The sequence below is a fragment of the Lithobates pipiens genome, unplaced genomic scaffold (genome assembly GCF_037356315.1).
Source record: "Lithobates pipiens isolate NorthernLeopardFrog02 unplaced genomic scaffold, aLitPip1_a1.2 Scaffold_25, whole genome shotgun sequence".
Taxonomy (NCBI): domain Eukaryota; kingdom Metazoa; phylum Chordata; class Amphibia; order Anura; family Ranidae; genus Lithobates; species Lithobates pipiens.
This window is the reverse complement of record NW_027507787.1, coordinates 65,259,112-65,286,289: the sequence shown is the minus strand read 5'-3', so window position 1 is coordinate 65,286,289 and position 27,178 is coordinate 65,259,112. Positions and strand designations below refer to the sequence as shown.

The following is a 27,178-nucleotide window of genomic DNA, read 5'->3' as shown; positions in this document are numbered from 1 at the left end:
ACTGCATATACAGATTGATTTTACTGTTGTGGGTTTAGTAATACTTTAACTGCAGATTAGTTATAAGGCTAGGGGGTTAGTTGCAGAAGAGGGGTTTTGACAATTGGGATTTTAGGTAGAGAGGATACTAGTTCAGAAAAGTTATCTGCAAGGGAAGCTGGGGCTGGAGGATAGGTGTGTCAAAGAGGTTTGGGAGTTTAGGTAGAGACATGTTTACTTAAAGTGGAACTTTAGTCAAAAATGTAAGTCACAATAGAAACCCTTTGTAGATATACCTATATACAATGTAGTAAAACATAAAAATAAGTGCCTATAATGTTAAAAATCCAGTAATATACTGTCTTACCCTGCTTTGCACATGCTCAGTTGCTCTCTATTTTTAGGCACTGCTGAATTTGCAGAGGCTGACAGCCTCAACATGGAATTAAACCCTACTATCCTTTATAGCCAATTTAGTTCCACTTTATGATTTACTGCTGTTCAGGGGCTCTGGACCTCAGCAAAATGGCAGCCGCCAGCAAGAAGAAATGGGAGCAATGCTGGAGGCAATTTACAGCACACGTTAATTTTGGTAGAGTAATTATTAATGTAGAATGTATGTTCCTTGCTAAAGAACATTTTTAAATCAAGTTGTTATGGGTAAATTTCCGCTTTAAGCGAGAGTAAAAGGGATTGGTAGTTAGGGGTATCAGAGGGATTATTAGGTTTTAGGTTTAACCACCTTAGCGGTTTTCCCGAGTCTGGCTCGGGGTGGAATCTCAGAACCAAAAGCGGTAACCCCGAGCCAGATTCGGGATCACATCGCAGGATCCAGGAAGAGCTTACTTACCTTGTCCCCTGGATCTTGCAATGTCCTCCCCGCAGTGTGAGCGGCTCGTCCTCCTCTCGATTTATCACGGAGCTGCGATCGTTGTGACGCACAGGGACGGAGAATGGCGCCAAATTCAAAAAGTGAAACACACACTATACAAACAATACACTGTAATCTTACAGATTACATTACTGTATGTAATTATTTCACCTCCCTTTTATCCCTTGTGGTTTCTCCAGTGCCCTGCATGCAGTTTTATATTATTAAAAGTGTTCTTTCTGCCTGGAAACTGGAGATTGTCCATAGCAACCAAAACTATCCCTTTACATCAGAAGTGGTTTTAGACCAGCTAGAAAACAGCAATAATAAAATAGAATCACTCGCAGAATTGAGGGATAGCGATTTGTGGGGAGATCCGTCATCAAATACTGAAAAGTAATGACAGTGACAATTCTGCAACTGAGCAAATTTCAGTGTTTTTGATTTGATTACATTATTGAATAATTTTTATTATATTATTATTTGGTATAATTATTTATAGTTATTTATTATATTATAATTTATGATTTCATTTTTCAAACTTTATTATACCCGGGATTTCTGCTAGACTCTTGTTTGGACAGATTTAAGTGAGTTATTCCTAAGAATTACAGGCCTACAATATAAAATGGCAAATTTCCATGCAAAATAATTATACCGCTTTCAGAAACCAAAAATCATACCGCCATGGAGGTTAAGTAGAGGAGATAATTGACCAGGCATGTTTTTTACAGTGTGAATTATGGAGATACAGTTCTGAGTAATCCATGTGTTTCACAAAGAGTTAAAGATGTTATACTCATAAACAGGAAGCAGAGGCAGATCATTTGTGCTATAACTGTACTGTGGTGGCTGCAGAGCCAAGCTTTATTCTGAAGAAGATGTTCTTATTAGGCAAACATGCTATGAAAACAATATTTATTTGATGTTTTTCTTTTTATCTGACCTCGGCGTCTTCTTCACACATTGCAGGTTCCTGTTGTTCCGAGTAAAGCACACCGAAGAGAAGTTACAAACTAAACGGTATGTAATTTAGTTTGCTTTTTACCTGTCTTTACTTTTTTTTTTATAATTTTCCCTAACCATTAATTAACACAGGTAAAACTGATTACAGCATAACCAATACAAGACATAAACTAGCAAATCTGAATTTGGTCGCTTCTTGTTTTGCAACTAAACCATTTTTTTCCATAGCTCATGTAAAATTAGTGATGGTAGATTCACCTATAAGCTATTATCCAAAAAATGAAATAATATAGACTAATATTCTATAGAGAGAGAGAGAAAGTATTATATTTATTTACTCATATCACAAAGTTTACGTTATCTCAAAAGCCAGGTAGTTATAAATTCCGTACTTACCAGTATATTCATTATGTAGATCTAAATGTGTGATCACACCCATTGCCAGCTTATCTCGCATCTTCTCATATCATAAAGAAGGCGCGTGATATCTTAAAGGAAACACTTGATTCATGAATTATAGAGTTGTAGTTCTGAGTCCTCACTGAGATGTATACAGAGGAAATTCCAGAAAGACAGCAAATTACAATAAAGAAACCATTACAGTTCCTCTAAAAAGTAATCATCCCCTAAAAATGTTTCACGTTATTGCTAAAAGAGATTTCTGCAGAGTAATTTTAAGTAATTACAATGATACCACAATAAAAGTATGACATGCCTTGATCATCACTAGTGCAGCCAATCCTATTCCAAAGCCAGATATGTTAAGATCAAATGTGTGTAGTGAAGACTCTTCATGTGATCGTATTATAAATATTTGTGTATCTGGAAGCTCCAGCTTCTGGTGAGTCATTATTCTGGCATATCAATAACCATGAAGGGAAAAGAACTTTACAAGCAACTATGTTAAAGTTATTAAAAAGCACAAGCCGGGGGAGATTTGTGTTCCAGCAAGACAGTGATCCAAAACATAAAGCCAAAACTAAACAAGAATAAAGGGAAAAAAAACATTTTATGGGCTGAGTTGACCGAGTCAGAATCTACATCTTCATCCAATAGATGAGATGTGCTGGATGGACTGAGTGGGAGTCTACATTTCAATCTGATAGATGAGATGTGCAGTATTGACCAAGTCAGAGTCTACATTTCGATCCAATAGATGAGATGTGTTGGATGGACCAATCAGAGTCTACATTTCAATCTGATAGATGAGATGTGCAGGACTGACCAATTCAGAGTCTACAACTCAATCCAATAGATGAGATGTGTTGGATGGACCGAGTCAGAGTCTACATTTCAATCTGATAGATGAGATGTGCAAGACTCAACTCAATCTAATAGATGAAATGTGCTGGATGGACTGAGTCAGAGTCTATAACTCAATCCAACAGATGTGATGTGCTGGATAGACTGAGTCAGAGTCTACATCTCAATCCAATAGAAAAAATGTGCTAGATGGACCAAGTCAAAGTCTACATCTCAGTCAAATAAATGAGATGTGCTGGATGGACCAGGTGAGAGTCTACTTTTCAGTCCAATAGATGAGAGGTGCTGGAGTCAGAGTCTACATCTCAATCAGATAGATGAGATATGCTGGATGGAATAGGACAGAGTCTACATTTAAATCCAATAGATAAGATGTGTTTGATGGACCAAGTTGGAGTCTACATCTCAGTCCAATGGAGATTGTGTAACTAGACTTGAAATAGCACTCACCATCTTCATACATCCTGACTGAGTTTTAATAGTTTTGCTAAGAGGAATGAGGAACCATTGCATTATCTATATGTGCAAAGCTAATAAAGATCTATACTTACTGTAACTGCTGCCTAAATACTGACTTGATGGATATGTATACTTATGCATTCAGTTATTTGCTATATTTTTTAGAGTAATTAATTGAAATCATTTTACAGAGGTCTGCTTTCCCTTTGAGATGAAAGGATCTTTTTGTGCTGTTGGTGTAAAAAGCAAAAACAAAACACTATATATAAACATTATATACAAACACATGCTTCCATGCTATTTATATCTGGTAGTTGTGGGACTAGAAGTACCTGATGCTTTCTCATGTGAACCTGGAGCTATCAGGTTGGCTTTAATATGCTACACGCTGACCCATAACGTCTTAAGGTATTGTAAGCTGATTGAGAAATTATAGGTGACAGGCCTATTCAGACACAATAAAAATGACAGTTAAGACCGCTGTTTTGCCAGGTCAAGGAAGCTATTCATTCTTCATTGTGCCTTGGCTGCTTGCTAAGTCACTAGTTAGCAATCTATTGGAATGTCAGAGAACAAAAAATAGAGCTGCTGACCTGCACCCAAAAAGGCAAATGTATTTTTTGGCACAGAGCACGCTGACGTTTTTTTGGCCTGATGCAACATTTGGCATCATTTTCTGTATCAGTGAGCAGTGAAGTAATTAAAGCAAGCCTTCTAATTTTCCTTAGATGTATTCTGAACAACTGCAGAGCACACACAAATACAAAGAACAAGTGCGTATCATTTATCTAGTTATAAAGGGCCAGTGTCAAGGTGATGAGTGCAGATTGTCTTTGCTTTCCAGGTACCTATTGTTTGTTCTATTTAAGTCGGCTCACACTTACAACAACTGCCAGGTCCTCGAAATTCCTTTTTGTGGAAACGGCGACTTTTATCATGAATAACCCAATTTTATGTGTTTTAACCTATTTCTTTCAGGTATTTTTTTCCACTCTTTCATTTCAAGGAACAGTGTTACAGGAATACAATTACAAGTGCCCTGCTTCTAGTTGGTATAGAATGCAGTGCCAGCGTTCCATACCATACCATGATGCACAATACCGTGACAAGGGTGGCTAGGAAGATACTTTTATGCACATCTGATGGGACTTTCCACAACTATCTTACTTAAACTCTGTTTCACTTGTAGCATCTGTGTAGGGATCTATCTGAATGCATATAAGCAGCTCATATTCCTTAAAATATAAATAGGGAGTGGTGTAACAGTGTTAGCTTTTTTTACTGTGGATAGCAGTAACCTGCAGAGTGCCCTGATAGCCTGCAAATCCAAAGGTGTGTAACAAAGGAAATTGCAGCAAGAGTCAGCTCCCCCATTCTACTGGCCACTTATTTCTGTTAACCAGCATTTAGATGGATGACCCAATTGGCCAAAAGTTAGGTTGGAGGGTAAGAAGGGGTAAAAAGGCAGAAAAGCCATGCTTCCTTTTGTTGTAATATCCTTTTTAAGTTAGTTATTGGTTTCAGGCTAGTAGAGCATAGTTACATAGTTGGGAAGGTTGAATAAAGACACAAGTCCATCAAGTTCAATCTGTGTGGGTGTTCATGCCAAATACAATTTTCATATCCCTGTATACTGTGTTCGATGTTTATCTAAGAGTATTTTGAAACTATCTCTACTTCCTGCTCACACCACCGATTGTGGAAGTGAATTCCATATTCTTACTTCCCTGACCGTGAAAAACCCCTTGCAGGTTAAGCCGTTTCTCCTCCAATTCAATTGAGTGGCCCTTTGTCTTCTTACACTCCCTGAGGCCGCGTACACACGCGGGGACTGTTCGCTCAACTTTGTCCGTCAAACAGTTTCAGCGGACAGTCCGCTCAAAATTAGCATGGACGGACTTGCCCACACACGACGAACGAACAGTCCGCTGAAACCGTGCGCGATGACGTGAACGGCACGTACGACGGGACTAGAAAACGACGTCCTATACACTGCAATGCAACCTTCGGCGTGTAAATTCTTTCTGAGCATGCGCGAGACTTAGTTTGACGAACAAGCCTACACACGGGCGGACTGTCCGCTCAAACCAAGTTTCAGCGGACAGTTTTTCGGAATTTCCGAAAAACTTTGTTCGTCAGACTGTCAGCTGAAACTGTCCGCTGAAAGCCCACACACGAGCGGACTGTCTGCCGAAACACTGTTCAGCGGACAAAGTTGAGCGAACAGTCCCCGCGTGTGTACGCGGCCTGAGACTGAATAGCTTACTCCCTATGCTAGAATCACCATTAAGATATTTGTATATCGCTATAATATCTCCTCTCAAGCGTCCCTTCTCCAGGGAGAATAAGTTTAATGTTTGCAGTCATTCCTCGTAACTGAGTTCCTCCATTCCCCTTATTAGCTTGGTCACAGTTCTCTGGACTCTCTCCAGTTCCAGCATATCTTTCCTGAGGATGGGTGACCATAACTGGATGGCATACTCAAGATGTGGCCGAACCAGAGTTTTATAAAGTGGCAGGATTATTGTTTTATCTTTTGAGTAAATACCCTTTTTTATGTACGCTAATATTCTGCTTGCTTTGCTTGCTGCAGCTTGGCATTGCATGGCATTCCTGAGTCTGTCATCTACTAGGACCCCCAGATATTTTTCCTTCCTGGATTCCCCAAGCAGTTCTACCTCTAGTGTTCATATTTTTAGCCCCCGAGTGCATTATTTTAAATTTTTCAACATTGAACCTCATTTGCCATATATTTGCTCACCCCTTTATATTATTGAGGTTTTCTTGTAAAGTTTCAATCTCCTGCTATGAAATGATTGCCCTGTTTGGCTTTCTATCATCAGCAAACACTGAGCACTACACAAAGAAGCTGGAACCTGGAAACTGCTGCATACAAAATATACCACCCTCAAGCTAGCTTTAAGGCACACTCAATTTTTGTAAAGTTTCACTTAGTGGGCTCCAGTGCCTTACGTTATTCACCTTGACAAGTCACACACTAACTCTGTCAATCCTTCAATGTGTAGCCTGCTTGGTGCTCACACTCTTTTTCAAATATTTTCTATCGGTATCTATTTCCCCTGCACATGTGTGCCACAATATCCATTTGTACTGGAATATGTGTAACTGAGGCGGTGCTGAATTTGACTCATCGATGGATCATGATTAGAGAAGGTCATATATATTCTTATGGGGCACAATTGCCCTGGTGAGGCTGTCCTTAAAAACAAACAGGATGTCCCTATAAATGGGGGACCTCAGGTTTGGAAGCTATGTATACAAAGTCCAAAAAAGGGCTCCAGATCAATGAGTTGTGAGTTCAAAAACATTTAATATTGGTGTTTGTTTAGCAAGACAATAAAAAACAGCCAACACATTTTGGGGTTCAAGAGCATCCCCCATCTTCAGGGTTACAAAGCAAATACAGAATTGAGATACAAATGGTGTAAACATGGGATGGAATGACTGATGCTGTCATTCTTTCTCCACTGTTATCCTCTAACTGTCACATTGCCCACGTCCCCCATATCTTTAACTGTTTTTCTTGTTCCCTTTTGGCCACACCACTTCTGATCAAACACTTTCACCATTCTTTTATCTTGCATGCGATCAGTCGATCACATAATTTCATGTCAATTTTCAATACACATTTTTCACTGTCCTGTCATCCTGTCTCCTACTCTTAGTGCACGCAAACTGTGTTGGCATGCTCATTCAGTTCTCTCATTGTTTACCTTGACACACTCCCGCTTTCATATATTTTTCCCCACTTCATTGTCACGTTATCTGACTTTGTAACAATATTGATCCAGCCTCTGTTTCAGCAGCACCTGTCATTTACCCTTAATCCCTCCCACCAATGATCCTCACCTTCTACAGGTCTGGTGTCCTCATCTTTCTGCCAGCTCTAAGCCCTCCCAATTCCTGTTCTACTTCAATGTTCTGGTGCCCATTTAGCTGTTTAAATCAGTATTGTTCAGCGTGCGGCTGCTGCTAATTTGCTCTTGGGCACTTTGTCACTTTTTTGCATGGAACAATAAGTTACATTTTATTAGTGCAGCTGGCTTTTATTTTAGTTCTATATGCTCCACACAGCTTTATTTTTTAACATTGTATTCTTTGTTCACTGTGTTCTTTTATATGCAGATTGCGCTGATTCTGCCATCTTGCATCCTCCCAAGTTTATGCAATATTTGATTTTGTTTCACGAACCTTTTGTATTTATATTTATTGAAACTCAGCTTAATATTGTATCTTATTTTAGATTCTATTGATTTCTTATGAAAAAAAAATAAAAAATAGATCCTATTGCCCTCTCAACTCTAATGCGCACACACGATCGAACATTCCGACAACAAAATCCAGGATTTATTTCCGACTGATGTTGGCTGAAACTTGTCTTCACACAAATGTTGTCAGAAATGCCGAACGTCAAGAACACGATGAGGTACAACACGTACGATGAGCCGATAAAAATGAAGTTCAATAGCCAGAGGGTCTGCATCCCTGTAAATGTGATTCACCCTTTGGGAGTATCTAAAAAAAAAAAAAAATTTTTGTTGCAGATGCCTAAAATCTAACTTGTATCTCAGCACAAGCTTCCGGGAAAATCAGTGAGCAAATCACACAAGTAGGAAATACAATTTCTAGGGGCTTTCCACACACCAACTGTGTACAGAATTACTCCAGGTTGCCATATTGCTATGGATTTTTCAGAAAATTACGGCACTGCAGACAGAAAAGGAAAGATAATTTTTAATAACATTCAGTTGCAATATGACTTGTGTAGCAATTTGTATTTGCTATACTGTTTTTTATTTTCTATTTTTCCCCTTTAATTCATTACAGATGAGCATTATATATTTGTTATATTTTTAGAATTATAATGTCCTAATATCCTTTTTGTTTTTAGTAGGATTTTTTCTCCTAGAGTTTTATATATTTTTTACATTAGATTCGATTATATCAGCATCAGCATTGTTCTGCTGCATATATCTTCTAGTGGCAATTTTATTGTTTATTTACAACCTTTTGGGTATCTATTCCTTATTAGTTTTGTACCCAGAGGAGGGGGTATTTTATACACAAAATTGTTGGTTATTTTTTATTATATTGCTGAACAAACACTTTTATTAAACATTTTTTGGACTCTCAGCTGTTTTTGTATACAATATCAGTTTGCTGCAGTGAAGAGATTGTATTCCACTTCTCCTTGCAGACTACTCACCACCATACTAAAAGGAGATTTGTGTGACTAATAATCAGGGAATAAATATAAAGAAATAATGTAATTATAATAAGGTCTCATTAGTATAATGCCACTTAAAGGGCATCAATTTATTTATAATCAGCTGATGCACTCGCTGTATTCTAATGAGGAAATCTGCTGGGTCTGCATCCCTTTGGGAGTACCACATCTGAACTGAAATTTTTGTTGCAGAGGATGTATAAAACGTGACTTGTATCATAGTGTAGACTTGTGGGAAAATCAGTGAGCCAATCATACAAGTAGGAAATTACATTTCCAAGGTTGTTAGGCACATAATTGCCTACAGAATTCCTCCAGGTTGCCATAATGCTTTGAAATGTTCTAAACAAAAATGACAGCTCTTCAGATTAAAAAGGAAATATACCCTTTAGTAGCATTCAATTACAATTTGGCTTGTATAGCAACTGTATATACTATAGTATTTTTTTTTGTATTTGCTAATTTTTCTGTGCAAGAATGGAATTACCTTTTAATATGATAGGTATCTAGCTCAAAAAGCTGATCACTATTCTAAAGACTATTATTTCAGGTACTTATATAGTGCTGTCAATTTACACAGTGCTTTACATATATATTACACATTTACATCACCCTAACTCACATTCATACATACTAGGGGTAATTTTAGATAGGATCCAATTAACCTACCAACATGTCTTTGGAATGTAGGAGGAAACCGGATTACACGGAGGAAACCCACACAGGCACAGGACGAAAGACACTAGTCTTTCACCCTGTGCCTGTGTGGGTTTCCTCCATGTAATTTTGGGTGTTGTTTGGTCTTTTCTTTCTCTTAACTTCTGTCATTGTGGATTAATAAACTGATAGACTGTTAAAGAAACTTTGTTTTGACCTTTAAATTCTCTGTTAGGGTTTTTTTTGTAATTTGTGTGCCATTGGAGAGAATTTCCTGCACATCCTCTCCACTGGAACAAGTGTCTCTATTGTCTATTGTCCCTTTTCTCTCTGTTAAGGTCCATTCACACTTTGCTGTTTTTGTGTTAATGCACACACATTATGTGCAATGTGTCAGCATGCGTTGCATTAGGGCAGTGATGGCGAACCTTGGCACCCCAGATGTTTTGGGACTACATTTCCCATGATGCTCATGCACTCTGCAGTGTAGTTGACCATCATGGGAAATGTAGTTCCAAAACACCTGGGGTGCCAAGGTTCACCATCACTGCATTAGGGCAACCCATTTAGTTGGCACTGAACTGCCAGTACACAAGAGCAGACTAAGAACAGGCGTGCAACATTTTTTTTTCAACACAGCACACTGCAATGCATGTGCAGCCAAGCTGTGATCCCTTTGTGCATTGGGTACAAACGTAAAATGTGTTGCAATAACACAAATATTGCCATACCAAATCATATCACAGTAGTGCATTTCAGCCCTTACTGTTTGTATAGCAGCTCAAAATTGTAGATTTCCACGTGCTTTCTGTGCCATTGACAGTGGTCACCAGAACAAAGAGAGGGAGAGAGCAATCTATATAATCTGCCTAACACAGGCAGCAGCAGCAACCCCTGACAGAAGCTCGAGGAGAAAAAGAATTCCTGGATGGCCGCACATCAAAAAAGGCATCTTTATTGGCAAACGATTAAAATTTAAGTACAGTCACCTCATAAAAATAGGGAAAACAGGACAAAAACGAACGCGTTTCATGCCCCATCATGGTGCTTATTCAAGTTCTAACCCCTTACCAAAAAAAAAAAAAAAGACATCCAGAAATTCATTGGATGCTCTAGAACCCATGAGCACTGAAGGCAAATAGACTGTTCACTTTACAAAGGGTGCTACAATTTGCAAGGGAATTTCCTCCCAAAGCTTAGTAAATGAGAGCTCTGCTGAATTCTGTCATCCATTCATGTGCAAGCAAAAATGTTTTTTTTATTTGCTTGCATCTGATTGGGTATTCTTTGCAAAGTTAAAGTATATGTAAGCAATCACCTTGTAAAAGAACCTATTCACTTTAAAATAGAACTGAAATGTTGGATTTACATACTCTTTAAATTTCACTGCAGTCACTAAGCTCTGGGAAAAAAATCCTTTAGTAAATCAACCTCAATGGCCTGAATTGCCTTCAATTTAAGGCCTGTTTAGATCTACAGGGATTAGCAAGCAGTAGCGTCAGTACAAGATCAATGTACTGCACAAATAATAGAGCCATTTAGTAAATAGATTGTCTCCTGCGTCAGCCTAAATGTTTGACTGGAGTGTAATTTTCATATAGGATACAGTTTAATGTACACAGTGCTAAAACTGCAGCTAATAAATAGCTAATGCAATGTTACGATAACATCCCATTAGTTATTTATTACTCTGTAAATTCTCAAACAAACTCAACGAAGCAGTACAGCTATAAATTCCAGGAATACAGCTCTGAAAGTGAAATGGAGCATGACTTAAATTGGATGAATTACTGTTGTTTTCTGTTGCAATTCAGAAAATCAACTGAAGCCTTCAAAGTAGCAACCTGACAAATATTAGAGCCTGTTTGTGTGCGTATATTACTATTATTATCATTGCTATAACAACTCTATTAGGTTTCTTTGGTACTTCCTGAAATTTATATTTGTATAAACAGAAGGACGTGTTCTGACATCAGTGAAATGCTGATATGGGCACGGTACTGTGACCTGGGTTACCCAGTTTATATAAGCGTCTCCCATTAATGTAAATTATAGCCAACCTAGACAAGAACATTTGCAATTGAGGGTTTAGTGGAAGTGGCCTTTCCTATTTTACATGGAGATAAACAGGGCTTTTAGAAAAAGTTAACCATTTTTTTCTCCTCCAATGTTTCCCAAACCTTTGTGTTTTCCTGTATATATTTACCTTTTTTTTTTTTTTTTGGAAATTGTTTTGTCTTTTATTGAAATTTGGTGTATTTATGGAGCTGCCATATTTGAAAAACATTTAAGATTTGGAATTTCAGAATAAAAATATCTTCTCCTGTACAAGGTGGTCACATTTACCTCAATATCCACATTTGCCCAAGATTTCTCAACGATCAATTTTAAAAAAAAAGTCATCAGTTTCTTACTCAGTAGTTTGGCCAATGGCTGATCAAGAAATGCAATGTTAAATCGTTAGCTAACATTCTTTATGAGACGATGGATGAGAAAATTGCAAGCAAACTTCAATTCATGACTCTTCTGCACACAACCTCCAAGGTCTACTGTTGACTTAAGGTTAATTAACTAAGCTTAATTCATTTTTTTGTTAAAGCCGGGAGATCCCCTATGTCAGTTTTCATCAAGGGACAGTCATCTTTATGTGCACATCTCCTTAGAAATGAGGATAATTAAGAGTCATGACTGAAGGATTTGTTTAATGATTAGAGTTTGGGGGTTCATTTGTGTGTTACTCATTATTGAGGTTAAGCGTTGGGGACTCATGTGAGGGACAAGTTTGAATACTTCTACTGAAAGAAAGACTGGCTTTAACTATCAGTATTCAGCAGCAACCTGCAGCTGTGGAATTTTCCTGGTCACACCAACTTCAAGTAAATAACAAAAAAGGGATCAGCATTGCTTAATGTGATGTTACAATCCAATAGACACAGTAATGCCCCATACACACGGAAATTCGGCCAGCAAAAGACCGATGAGAACTTTTCCAACCGCGTGTATGCTCCATCGGACTTTTGCTGAGCAAATTCCCGCCAGCAAAAGATTGAGAGCAGGTTCTCAATTTTTCGGTCGGAAAAAGTTCCGGTCGGAAATTCCGATTGTCTGTACAAATTCCGACGCTCAAAATTTGTACGCATGCTCGGAAACAATTTGACGCATGCTCAGAAGCATTGAACTTCATTTTCTTGGCTCGTCGCAGTGTTGTACGTCATTGACGGTCGAAAGTTCAGTGAACTTTTGTGTGACCGTGTGTATGCAAGCCAAGCTTGAGCGGAATTCCATCTGAAAAACTATCCAAGTTTTTTCTGACGAAAATTCCACTCGTGTGTACGGGGCATTAGACCCAGTAATCAGTACTCAGTAGCAGAATCTAAACCACCCATTCTCTTCATCTGCCATATAGTCTGTGTAAGGATACTTATGCTAAGGGTGGGGCCTATACTCAGGTCCGCCAGTACAGAGTTTTGGAGATGGAGAATAGGGAGCAGCCCTATTTTAAGGCACTTCCAAAAAATCTGTAAAAATCATAATACATTGGGACACCTACTAAAATGCAGGGTGTCTACACATACATTGCAAGAAAGTTAGAGAACCTTTTTAAAAACTCAAATCTTTCTCTATTCAAAATATATTACTGTCTAGTCACCATGTTCTCTGTCAATCGAATTTGCTAAACAGGAGTGTCAGCCTTTATTATAATGAACGCTCAGTGTTGAATGAGGAAAGCTACATTGTGTGCATCCCTTTAGTAAGTATATCACCAAAAATTAAACTCCCATTCCAGGAGATTTCTTAAATGTGACCTGCATCTTGGTACAGACTAAAAGTATTTGAACCCAAAACAAAAATGTTTAATATTTCAACTCACTAGTCCTTGTTATAGTGGCTGCATTCATTTTCTTTTCTCAAGCTTTGGGGGCAGAACAATTAGTAATTTACACATGATATTGAGGAAAAAAATATATTCTTTGGTGCAGCTCACAGGAAGTGACAAGGACAATGCATTTCTGGCAGGATCAATAAGTATTTTCTGTATTTGCAAAAAATGTTCGTAGCTTGAAAAAAAAGAAAAAGAAAATGAATACAGCCACCACTTACATGACTATAAGCTGCAATACATTGCTGTTTAAGAAAGAAACAATGAGGCATTCACATAAGCAGGAAATAAGGTTTCTGGGGGGATCCTGTACACCAGTAGTTTCAGTTTTTGCCCACCACTGCCTATTCATTCTTATGTCTGTTTGTTACTTTGTTACTGGCAATGTTTTTCAGCCTGTAAACAGTAGGTGTTAGCGGTCATGCAATATACAGAATCATGCACCTCCTGTAATTAAATATGATTATTTATTTATTATCATAGAGATCAACTCTACTAGCCAGCTCAACATCTGTTTTAACACTTTATCGCTTTTTTTTATCTACTGGAAACAGAACAAATCCTTTTTTATCGAACTCTGCCGGATACTATTAGAATGCCATTTTATATGTAAATAGAACTCTTTGAAATGTTTGGTAGATTACAGCAACAGGGTCTGTCGTGTTTGGGAATTCTGCGATTAAGATCTAGACAACAGAGGAAAAGCACATTATGACTAACGTCCTGTCTTTCAACTTCATCGTTTGGCAGTGCAGCATAATCCCCATTCAGAGAAAGCTTGCTTTCCCGAGAGCATTGCAAAGTAGTCAAAATAATTGAATGAATAAGAGCAGCAATTGTCTTAGGTAAGTGGTCAAGAAAAAGGAAGTTATGACATCCGCTGGAAAATACTCACAAGATAAAATGAAGTTATACCCATCACAGCTCTTATTCTGTGCATACACCCTGCATTTTTAAAGCTGTTCTTTCGTATATTATATTAGACAGAATCTTTTACTAACATATGAATAGAAAAGCCTTCCTGTCTATGATAATACCTATGGTTAGTGGTACTTATGAGTGTATTTAAGACAAACAGTAATGCCTGTCAAATCTAAACACCTAAAAGCTGATTTTTTTATTGATCATTGTGGATGTGATGTTATTAGACCCCATATCTCTGCTCTGGCCTCCAAAGCATCTGATCAAACGGAGATCAGTTTGATCAGATGCTTTACAAGCCAGTAAGGACTTGTAAACAAACAAAACAGAACAGAAGTGGCAAAATCCTAGTCGCTTAACGTCTCTGATGTCACACAATGGGAGGAACAATGTCAGTTCCTTTCACCGTGTGCCAAGAAGCCAATGCCGCTGGTTGGATTGGTCCCGGGCTCCCCAGTGGAATGTGAGGGCCTAGGAAAGGGGATAGGCAGCAGGGGACCCCCTTCTGCTGCTGGTAAAAGTGATTGAGCACCTGTACCAGGAACACGGTTGTAGCCTTAACCATGATCCCAGTATAACCGCCTCATTACGAAACCAAATATATACATATGGCAGTATTGAGGTTGTTAATAAAAACCTGACAAAGGTTTTAATTATTCTCTACTCATTCCAAAGCTAGAAAATGATTTGCGGCTGCAGTTTTCATTTTGGATAGATTCGGGAATGATTAAAACCACTGACAAGCCTTTTTGTGTGGTCTTTGGGTGCAGTTGGGAAGATGTCATTCAAATAAAGGAAATGCTCTCATACACAGTTGTCAATAGAACAGGTGTCCCCATTGAAAGATGTTCCCGTACTCCTGTTCCAGTGACAACTTAGAATTTAGGGGGAAAAATCTATGGGGCAGATTACAAAGTTGTCCCATTCAAAATCTGTTTTTCTCTATGCTTTAAAGAATGCAGAGGCAATTCTTTCTCTTCATTCATCTACAAGGGGGTGTTTCCTGAAGCCATCACCTCAGCGACCTTACCTGCAAGAACCCTTTCTGATTTACCATAGAGACAAGGTGATGGTAAGGCCCAGGACTTTTTTGCCTAAGGTAGTTCTGCTTTTCTGCCAGGAAAGTGTTCTCTCATCCCTCTATCTGGTTTTAGTTCACTAAAAGAAAACTTCTCTTCATTGTTTGGATAGGAATACACCAGCTTTTCATTGCATTATCTCTAGATGATTCAAGCAGACCATCAACCAAATTACTGGTCTTAAGAATTGGGCTCACTCTTTTTTGTCAAGCCACACTACACTACAAGTAAAGCCTGCTAAACCTTTCTCAACCTTTGCAGTGCAGAGGAACCCTTCATTTTCCAGTCTCTGGAAAATTCTGCTAAAAATGACAATATCTACAACTCACGATACATTAGTCTGATGGACACTGTGAAAAATGTTCCTTACACATGTGGTAAAGGGAAGCTTTACTCCCTTACAGATTGCTAAAAAGATCAATGCTGTCAGTGGCAACTTATCTGAGAGCCAGAATTTCTCATTGCTCAAGGAACCCCTAGCAACCTGTAAGGGAACCATAGTTGAGAAAACCCGCTCTACTAGATCTGTGAGTGGTGCTTTTTGATATTTTTGGCATGAAGCGGCTTCTCCTAGTTTGCAAGACTTCCATCCTGTCTTCTATTTTCTTTTTCTAATTCTGGCAGACAGATATTCAGGTCTCATCTAATGCAAGATTCAGGTTTAAGATTCTTCAGGTGGCTCTTTGGGCTGCAGGCAGTTCCCAGTTTTCTGTTGTTTTTCTTTGTTCTGCTATCCTTTGATGCTATGTTGTCCACACCTCTGCTGAACAGCTTTTCAATGTCCTGACAAGAGTACTTGTGCTTCTCGATGGACTTGAAAGGAAATAGGATTTTTGTGCTCGCCATAAAATCCTTTCTGATATTTCTATACTATGATTATATATAGGAGTGATCAGAATTTAAGAATTAATCAGCCATTGTTTCATTCATGCAGTATTTGTAATGCTAAAGTATTGGCAAATGTTGCTCTTGTGCATAGAAAGCCAGAACAACTTTGTCTTGGCAAACAATCCCATAGAACATCATAGAACATATGCTTCCAAGATGACCACAATACTAATGACGGCACATGTTCCAACTTCTGTTTTCTTTGCTGCTGTGTCGTATTGAAAACATCCAGCAAACATTTCGATTTTATTAGGAAACCCCATTACTCCAATTATGTTATGTGAAAATGTGGCGGAACAGAAATCCTTTAAGTAATAATTGATGTTTATGATGTAATTATTATCAAAGGCTAGCTTGATTAAATGTTTACATTACAGCAATTGAAAGGGCCTTCTGACATTAGATGTAATTAAGCAGGAAAACTCTGCTCATTAAAGTGTCAGTTTGGCTATAAAAACAAGAATTAATTAATTGTTACTAAGTGTAAAAAAAGTAAAGTTTTAAATTACTGCAAGCTATATGGAAAAATATACACTACTCACAGAGAACCACTATATCTCAACTGTAAACTGGTAAATAAGGATGAGCCAAACCCCCCCCCCCCCCGCCGCCCCCCCCTGGGTCGGTTCGCACCAGGACATTCAAACAGGCAAGAAATTTGGACGAACAAACGAACACCAATAAAGTCTATGGGACACGAACATGAAAAATCAAAAGTGCTAATTTTTAAAGTTATATTCAAGTTATTGTCATAAAAAGTGTTTGGGGAATCGGGTCCTGCCCCAGGGGACATGTATCAATGCAAAAAAAGTTTTAAAAATGTTTGTTTTTTTCAGGAGCAGTAATTTTAATAATGCTTAAATTGAAACAATAAAAACGAAATATTCCTTTAAATATTGTGCCGTGGGGTGACTATAGTATAGTATAGTATACCTGTAAAGTGGCACATTTTTCCCGTGTTTAGAACAGTACCACAGCAAAATGACTTTTAGATAAAACTCGGCATGGGTCCCCCCCCTATCCATTACCAGGCCCTTCGGGTCTGGTATCAATATTAAGGGGAGCCCCGAACCAAAAAATTAAAAAAAAATTGCGTGGGGGTCCCCACAAAATTCATACCAGGCCCTTCAGGTCAAGGCTGTTAAGGGTATGTGGCCTGGTACGGTTCAGGAGGGGGGGCACTCTCTTGTCCCCCCTCCTTTCCTGTGGCCTGCCAGGTTGTTTGCTTGGATAAGCATCTAGTATGGATTTTTGGGGGGGGGGCTCTACGTCATTTTTTTTTTTCTGGCGCAGGGTTCCCCTTAAAATCCATATCAAACCTGAAGATCCTGGTATGGATTTTGGGGGGACCCTCACACAATTTTTTAAAACCTTTTGGTTCAGGATTCCTCTTAATATTCATACCAGACCCAAAGGGCTTGGTAATGGACTGGCGGGGGGAGCATTTTTTTCAATGGGTTTTATCTATATTGCTGAGACCTGACAATTCATTACAGCTGTAATCAGTTTTAAATACTTTTTTCCTTTAGAAATGTAATTTTGCTGTGGTACTGTTCTAAACACGGGAAGAAGGCGCCTCTTTACAGGCATACTATAGACACCCCAGGCACTATATTTAAAGGAATATTTTATTTTTATTGTTTCACTTTAAGCATTATTAAAATCACTGCTCCCGAAAAAACTGATGTTTTTAAAACTTTTTTTGCATTGATACATGTCCCCTGGGGCAGGACTCGGGTCCCCAAACACATTTTATGACAATAACTTGCATATAAGACTTTAAAATTAGCACTTTTGGTTTTTCATGTTAGTGACCCATAGACTTGTGTTCGCACGTCCGAACAACCAAAGTTTGGCCTGAACTTATGCTTGGGCCAAACTGTTCGCCCATCCCTACTGGTAAAATACTTGTTTTATAATGTTTTCTTTGAGATAATGTTAACAAAAATGTATTCATATTAATTAATAAATGAGTGCAACTATAGTACTAGTTGCATATACTGCATATGCTTAGTAATGCATCACAGTGATTGTGCTTCATGGTTTCTCTCTCCTAAAGAGACAGTTGAATAGGAAAGTGATTGTGTTTCTAAAGCCCCCCACCCCAGTAATAATCACATTATAGGCAATCCCACATCACTTTTGCCTCCACTGCCACTGAATAGAAAATCCACTGCTTTTAGGTATGGGGGAGTATATGACCTCCTCCTATTGACAGTGCTTGGGCCTAACACTCAGTACTGTCACTCAGTACGGCACTGTCACATGACGGAGGATGTGGCTTCACTTCTCCCTCAAGCCTCCATCACAGTTCATACAGTGAATTCCAGTAATAGCATGGAGCGTTTAGAAGCACACTGCCATTTTATCCTTTATCGCTTTAATATAAACCTTATACTGTTAAAAAAAATAAAAAATAATCTGCATACTGCGTATTCTGTAATTGATTTCATTTAGCAGTTGCTCAGCAGGGGTGCTGAATTACATTTTGATAATAAGATCAGAGGAAGCTTCTACAACTCTGTAAAACAGGAAATATGTGAAATTTGTAAATCATATTATACATATTATTTAAATAACATATCAATATTATTTATGCATGTATTTATTTATTTAAATTATGATTTTTATTGAAAAGATTCAGAAGACAGAGTTAAAAAAGACCAACATAATGCAATATAAAGATGAAAACAAATACAGAGAAAATTTTGGTATCAAGACACTTCTAGGGTGGATATAGTACAATGCAGCAAGGTACAGCTGTGCAGCTCAGCCAAAGAGAGCCAAAGATCCAATATGATCAGGTGGGTCCAAGCTGTAGAAACTCTGTTGTTTAGGAGTTGGCATCTCTAAACTCTAATGTCACGTACACACAATCGGATATTCCAACAACAAAATCCTGTATTTATTTCTGACGGATGTTGGCTCAAACTTGTCTTGCATAAACACGGTCGCACAAATGTTTTAGAAAACTCCGAACATCAAGAACGCGGTGACATACAACATGTATGACGAGCCGAGAAAAATTAAGTTCAATAGCCAGTGCGGCTCATCTGCTTGATTCCGAGCATGTGTGGAATTTTGTGCATCGGAATTGTCTACACACGCTTGGAATTTACAACGGATTTTGGTGTTGGAAAATTTGAGAACCAAATCAAATTCCGACAACAAAGGTCCGATGGAGCCTACACATGGTCGGAATTTCCGACAACAAGCTCACATCGAACATTTGTTGTCAGAAATTCCAACCGAGTGTACTCGGCAAAAGGATCCTAATTTTAAAGTGGAGAGATTTTATACAGAAGGATAGAAGTAGGGAACCAAAGCTATAAATTAAACAATAAAATAAAAGGTGGAGGGGGGGCAGGGAGGAGGTGGAGAAGGAGGAAGCAAGAAGAAAGAAAGGAGAAGAAAAGGGGCTACAACAAGACAGGAGGGTAGGCTGAGAGGAGGGAAGGGTCAGGGGAGGGGTAGCAGGAGGTAGAAGATCTGAAAGAGTGGGGGGGGGGGGGGTGCAAGGATATGAGTAAGTGCTTGTGGCAGGACAGGGAGGAGAGATCATTTAAGACTAGAGAGATCATTTAAGATCCAGATTGGTTGTGTTAGTGAAATGGGGCTGTCTTCCGGGGTAGTGTGTAAATCTAGCCAATAATACCAAGTTTTCACAAGTTTTACTTGGTGATGGAGAGAAGCTGTAAGGTACATTGTTTCATTAATGCGGGTGAATAATTATGCAGGGGGTTTTATCTTAACCTCCCTGGCGGTGATCCCGAGTCTGGCTCGGGTTGGGATTTCAGCACCACGAGCGGTAACCCCGAGCCAGACTCGCTGGATACAGGGAGGACACAGAGAAGTTACTTACCTTGTCCCCCGGATCCAGCGATGTTCTCCGCGCTGTGTGATCGAGCTGTCCTCCGCTCGATTCACACAGTGCCGAATGCCGCCGAGCTCCGTTCCCTGCGACGTTATGGCGCACGGGAGCGGAGATCGGCGCCAAATTCAAAAAAGTAAAAGTACACAAAACACACACAGTACTGTAATCTTACAGATTACAGTACTGTATAAAAAAATTACACACCCCATTTGTCCCTAGTGGTCTGTGCAGTGTCCTGCATGCACTTTTATATTATAAATACAGTTTTTTCTGCCTGGAATTTGGAGATTGTCCATAGCAACCAGAAAGTGTTCCTTTTTCAGTGTTTTAGGATTTGATTACATTATTGAATAATTTTTATTATTATTTATTATATTATAAACTTTATCATACCCGGGATGTCTGCTAGACTCTGGTTTGAACAGATTTAAGGGAGTTATTCCTAAGAATTACAGGACTACAATATAAAACGCCAAATTTCCATGCAAAATAATTGTACTGCTTTTAGCACCTAAAACAAGAACGAAACATACCGCCAGGGAGGTTAAAAGAGATGTATGGGATTTTTATTTTCCTTAAATCACACTTACATAGGTGGATGCAGAATCGGTCCGATGCTGCATCTGTCCCCCTGGCACCTCTAAGACTGAGAACTGAGCGATATAACACCGCAGATTGCTTGATTCTCACAGCTTCCTGAGCCGAGAGCTGCCTGAGCCTAGACCGGCTCTCTGACGTCAACAGCCAGCAGACTTCAGCCTGCTGTCTGCTGAAAATGGGTCACAGGAGTGCAGAATGACTTGCACTCCTGTGATCCACAGGAGAAGTACAGCAATATGAGCTTTGGCTGTACTTCTCCTTTAAGGTGATCGGATCAGATTTTCTGGATTGTTCCCTGCTGAACCTGCCAAATTTCTATCCATTTATGGGCAGGTAAGTTGATCTACCGATTGACTTATGCACAACCAGGCTGTCAGATTTTTCTCAAAAGATTGATGCTGCCAACACAGATCAGTGTGTTCTGACTGCAGGGAAGGCCCCCCACTGTCAGAACACAATGGTAAAGTGGGGTGATTCCCCATCCACATCAAGTGTGTGGATGGGGGATCTTGTCTTTTTTTTTTTCAATCTGCTTATTGTCATAGCATCAAAAAAAGAAAAAAAGAAATGCCTTTTCAGTTGTTATGTTTCTCACATGCAGGGGCACGTTAACCATTGGGACAACTTGGGGAATTTGTAGCTCCTTGGTAGCACCAAACAGTGAGTTTACTCCATGCCAGAAGTACGTTTCAGGGCTTTTTCTGGCCACTTTTATTTAAAACAAAGCAAAAAGTTCACACTTGAGTACTTTCCCACACAGGGGGTTCTCACCATCAATGCAACAATTACAACATTTAGCCTCTGGCTCTCTTGTGGTAGCTTTACTGCTCCAAGTAGTAGCACATGATCCTTCAGACCCTCAAACACATCCCAGTGTTTGTGCACAGACGCTATACCTCAGCACTGTGTTTTTACTCCTGCAGCTCCCTAGCTGCTCTATCCCTCCTGGACTTTCTCTCCAGCTTGGGCCTTCGTCTGTCCTGTCTTGGACAGTATGGTGCATACCAGCACCTCTCACGGCTCCCTTCACACACTGACTTCCTTGGGTGGGTGGGGCCCTGAGCTCCATCTCTGGTTCTCATATGAAGCCAGTGCACACCTGTGCCATTAGTGTGCTCGCTTACTTCAAAATCTGGTGTAAACAACCATTTTACCAAGTGGCAAGGGGTCACCTGGCTACATATCACCTGCCCCTTGTTTCGAGACAGAGAGAGGAACACATAAACCTGTCACTGTGGTTGGGATATCTCTGTGCCAGCTATTAGCTGTCTAGGCCCGACTCTTTTTCCAGGTATGTTTCCACAAGCGCTTCTTCCTGAACCGTGAGGTCCCTCTGGCCTTTCTACTGTAATAATACTCTCTACTGTCATAATAAAAATGGGAAAATTGCCTGAGCCCCCCCCCCACCCACCAGACCAGTGCAGTCACTAAAAGGCGGTGGGACTTTGGTGTGGCATAATGAATTATGCCCCCAGATTGTGGGTTGTTGGAAGGTCTGGTGTTTTTTTTATGACATGAGGGGCTCCTGCCCATGAGATAGTTGGGCCCACCATTTTCTTTGAGGGGCCCTGCTCCCTTGATTTTGTATCAGATTATAACATTAAAAGTACAGTAATACACTGTTCTAGGCTTTGTGGTTTACTCACCTGAGAAAAGCATAGGGCTTTTATTTCTGATAACCAACCAAGAATTCTACATGCCTTGCTGTCTCTAGCTTCAATGTTTTCTCAGTCACTGGCCTGGAACAGCATGCACAATAGAAAGTCAGTGAAATCATAGCTCTTGATCCGTATACTAGTTGAGGTTGGTGTTTTGGAAAGTATTTGAGCCATTGGAACAGCATGACAGGCAGAATGCACGCATTGTCGGAAGGACAAGTCAGCATTGGCAACCTCCATATTCTCTCGCCAAATGTTTTCTTTAAGATGATCTAAACCATTTGTAGGTCTATACTCAAGAGAACACTTTAATGTCTTCCCACAGATTTCTTTCTAGCTTACTTTATTTGTGTACTATGTGTAATCTTGGCAATGCTGAAACCCATAATTGCAGATTTAGTATTGTTTATTTTACATTTGGATTAAATGCCAAAAAATGCAGTGCTATGGAGTTTGATTACAGGCTGATTCAGAGTTCATGTTACTTGATAATCAGGGACCCTGTATTTTTGAGCATACATTGGTCAACTGTTTGGTTTCTGTTTATTTTAAACACAGTATAAAGAGACAGGTATAGGATAATAAGGACGTTAAAAAAAAAAAAAGCAAAGCTAAGAAATACACATTAAAACAACTTATGTCTGTGTGGCCATATTATCTGGATCTGTCTCTTGAATAAGTAGTCAGAAGTCTTGCAGCGTGAGACATTTTTCACTGAAACCAGCAGAGGAATATAGTGGTAGTAAAGGACTGTGAAAGGGTCCCTGTGAAACACTCAGAAATGTTTTTCATTGTTACTTAATGCATGAGCGTTCGCTCGTAAAATTGCGTCACCTGGGCAAAGTTTGTGTCAGCTGAGAAATTCTAGGACACCGGTAATGTGTTATGCATGGGAATGCAGCTGCACTTCATGCCTGCGTTCCCAAGAACATCTCACCACCCATTTTTCCTTCAGTGGCGTGCTCATTTGCACTGAAAAAAAAAATATTCTGAAACTTCATGATTTTTCCATGGTATCCAACCTCATATTGAAGCACTTCCATTCCTATTGGAGCCTAGTTCATCAATAAAAGGGCCATATACACTATAAAGTGGAAAGGAAGGACCTCTTCTATCCTGGACACAGTAGTTGTTTTTCCTTACGGCTTCCTTTAGCCTTTTTGTACCTTTGTGCAGCAACACAGGCAGCTTACGCAGTATGGCTCTACAAAACTGTACTCTACAAAATATCCTTTTGCTCAAAAAAATATTTAATTTGAATAAATTGCATGTTTCTTTAAATAACCTTGTAATTATTCTATCTTTGCCAGGCTTTGACAGGAAGCATATGGAGGTACAGTATATAGTCTCCTATACCTTGCAGGGCACCCCGAAAATGCTCAAAACCCAATTGCTATATTATGTAAATCCTGCCTTGTCGCGTTCTGGTACTTTTTAAACCAGTACTTGACATCTTTCTGGGAAAAAAAAATATTAAAAATGTAGAGCGTGTACATAATTAGGGTAGTGAATAAAGTAAAGTGTTCACTTCAAAGATGCAGTTAAGGGCAAGCAAAAATTATGTTTCCTTGTTAATGATTTAGTATTCAGAGGGAACACAACTCAATTGTATTCACTAAGCTAAGTGAGCATTATTTACTTTAGTAAATAAAGTCCTTTTTGTTATTCACTGCCAATAGAGCCAATATGGATTCATTTGCTTGAGCAGATTTTTAATAAAATGATAGACAGTGTTTATATCTGTATTTTTTGCATTTACATTTAGCTGTTGCAAACATTTATATAAGTGGCTAGCCTCAGGTGATACACAGATATTAAATACATTATCCTAGTTACAAGTTGTAACAATTTATCTGCAGCTCTCCCTCTTCTCTACAGCCTTCTAAAATGCACAGATCAAAGCTTTTTCTCTGTGCAGGCCAGTCAAGTTCCTCCACCCGAAACTCGCTCATCCTTGTCTTTATGCACCTTGTTTGCCCACTGGTGTGCAGTCATGTTGGAACAGGAAGGGGTCATCCCCAAACTGTTCCCACAAAGTTGGGAGCAAGAAATTGTCCAAAATGTCTTGGTATGCTGATGCCTTAAGAGTTCCCTTCCCTGGAGCTAAGGGGTCAAGCCCAACCTCTGAAAAACAACCCGACACCATAATCCCCCCTCTACCAAATGATTTTGACCAGTGCACAAAGTAAGGTCCATAAAGACATGGATGAGCGATTTTGGGGTCCTGACCTCAACCAGATAGAACAGCTTTGGGGTGTGGAGACTGAAAGCCAGGCCTTCTTGTCCACATCACTGCCTGACCTCACGTTTGGAAGAATGGTCAAACATTCCTATAGACACACTCCTAAACCTTGTGGACAGCCTTCCCAGAAGCGTTAAAGCTGTTATAACTGCAAAGGGTGGGCCAACTCAATAGTGAACCCTATAGACTAAGACTGCAATGCCATTAAAGTTCATGTGCATGTAAAAGCAGGCGTCTCAATACATTTGATATTATAGTATATCTATTTATGGTATATGTGTATACATTCACTTATATATGGTATACGGATACTTCTTTTTAGGGAGATTGGTAAACAAGAGATTTCATATTTGGTATTGGAATTCTGTTACTGGTAGGGATATTTGTGATTGATATACAGTATTTATGTAATGCCCACTATTAGTTTTGAATTACACACTATAGGGATATGCTTTGTAGGCTTGTGCAATTCGTTTCGTAACGAATCGAAATTCGGCCGAATTTTGCATCTTTCGGACATTCGGATGCATCCGAATGTCCTAATAAAAAAATAACCAATTACAACGAATACGAAAGAAATATAACGAATGAATTCGAATGAATTCGACATGATTCGAAATTATTTCAACCGCATTCGAAATTATTTCAACATGATTCGACATTATTTCAACCGCATTCGAAAATATTTTGTGACCCGACTTTAGGGCCATGTATCTCGGGGTCACTTGGTGCTAGACACTTAAAATTTGGATATGTTGTATTGCTAGTATTATTGTGTTTGCATACCAAATTTGTGGTTTCTAGCTATAAGTGACCCTGAGATATGTGGCCCCAAAATCGCGTCGCAAAATGTTATTAGTTATTAGAGCAGAGAATGATATTTTGCGACCCAATTTTGGGGCCACATATCTCGGGGTCACTTATAGCTAGAAACCCCAAATTTGGTATGCAGACACAATAATACTAGCTCTACAACATATCCAAATTTGAAGTGTCTAGCACCAAGTGACCCCAAGATACATGGCCCTAAAGTCAGGTCACAAAATATTTTCGAATGTAGTTGAAATAATGTTGAATCATGTTGAAATCATTTCGAATCCGGTAGAAATATTTTCGAATTTCGTTGAAATATTTTCGAATGTGGCCGATTTTTCGAATTCGGTAGAAAACTAAACGAAATCCGAAAACGAATTTAAGGAAGTTAACGAATATAACTAAACGAAATTAATGAATTAACGAATTAAAACGAAACAAAACTAAACAAATTTTTTCCTTTTGCACATGCTTTGTTCATTTTTTCATTATAGAGGTTTACAATCACGTTAAAGAGGAAATATGTTGGGGCGTGGCCTGGCTGAGCATGGGGTAAGACCTGCACATTAGGAGCTCCATAATAAATCCTGCATTACAGTAATCCTTCACTCTAACAACCCCCCCAGTCGAGCGGGCAGCCTGTCTGGGACCCCTCCGCACACCCCACGCATCCTTTGGCCCTCCGGTGATCCGATCGGAGCGGCGTTCTCCCGCGCGGCGGCGGAGCTCAGGCGAGTCCCCGGCTTCGGCCTACACACGGAGGCCGCGGCCATCTTGGCACACCCATCCCTGGGTCCAGCGCGGAGCCCTGAGCAGACTGTTATCCTGCCGTCCTGACTAGCCCCTCGGCATTGCTGACCATCCGCCCCCAGATTGGAGGGGTGGCCCTGTTAAACGGGCTCTACACAGCGGCAGCAGCCAGGCGAGATCCCGGCTTCGGCCTACCCACGGAGGCCGCGGCCATCTTGGAACACCCTTCCTCTGCACCAACACAGGGCCCTGTGCGGACCGACGTCCCTATTGCTTGCCTGGACACCCTACATTACTGGCCATCTGACCCCAGAGCAGAGAGGTGACCCTGTGGACCTAATTCTCCACTCAGGCAGGGCCACGGCCTCGGCCTGCACACAGAGGCCCGCCGCCATCTTGGTACACCTGACCCTCAGGCAGGCTCTGAGCCTTGTCTCTGTTACCCTCTCTCCATCCTCCCTGGCCTGCTTTGCTGTGCCCACACCATTGACGAACCTGATATCATGTCCCCCCCGAAGAGCCTAAAATCATCCGCAGCAAAGCTTGCGCAGTACCGCCGGAACGAAGGAGAGGAGCCGGAGGAGGATGGTGGTGCTGAGAGGACCGGAGGGGGGCGAGGGCAGGGAGACACGGATAAACTACTGGAAGCAATCACACTCTGCAGGACATCCCTCACCGCCCAGATTGAGGGGGTTAAAATGGACGTGTGTCTCTGATTTGACAAGATTTTCAGAAAATCCGCGATCGGGTCACAGAGACGGAAACCCGCATCAGCACAATTGAAGATGTCCTCCCGCCATTGCAGGCTGGATCTGATCACATGCAGCGACAGATTAACCAGTTGCTCGCCAAGCAAGACGACATGGAAAATCGTCTGAGGAGGTGTAATCTCCACTTCATCGGTCTCCCGGAGGGAGCGGAAGGCAAAGACCCAACATTGTTCCTGGAACAGCTGCTGGTAGCCACCTATGGTCGCGAGGCCTTCTCCCCTGTGCTGGTGGTGGAAAGGGCGCATAGGATGCCCGCTAAG

At 40.0% G+C, this 27,178-nt stretch overlaps 1 protein-coding gene across 1 annotated transcript in view; it reads left to right on the top strand.

Annotated features, from left to right (window-relative positions):
- CHST3 (carbohydrate sulfotransferase 3) overlaps positions 1-27,178 on the top strand; it is a 194,696-nt gene that overhangs the window by 137,478 nt on the left and 30,040 nt on the right. Inside the window, exon 3 of the mRNA XM_077454570.1 lies at positions 1,823-1,873. The gene's annotated coding sequence lies outside the window, so the exon portion shown is untranslated. The remainder of the gene's footprint in view (positions 1-1,822; positions 1,874-27,178) is intronic.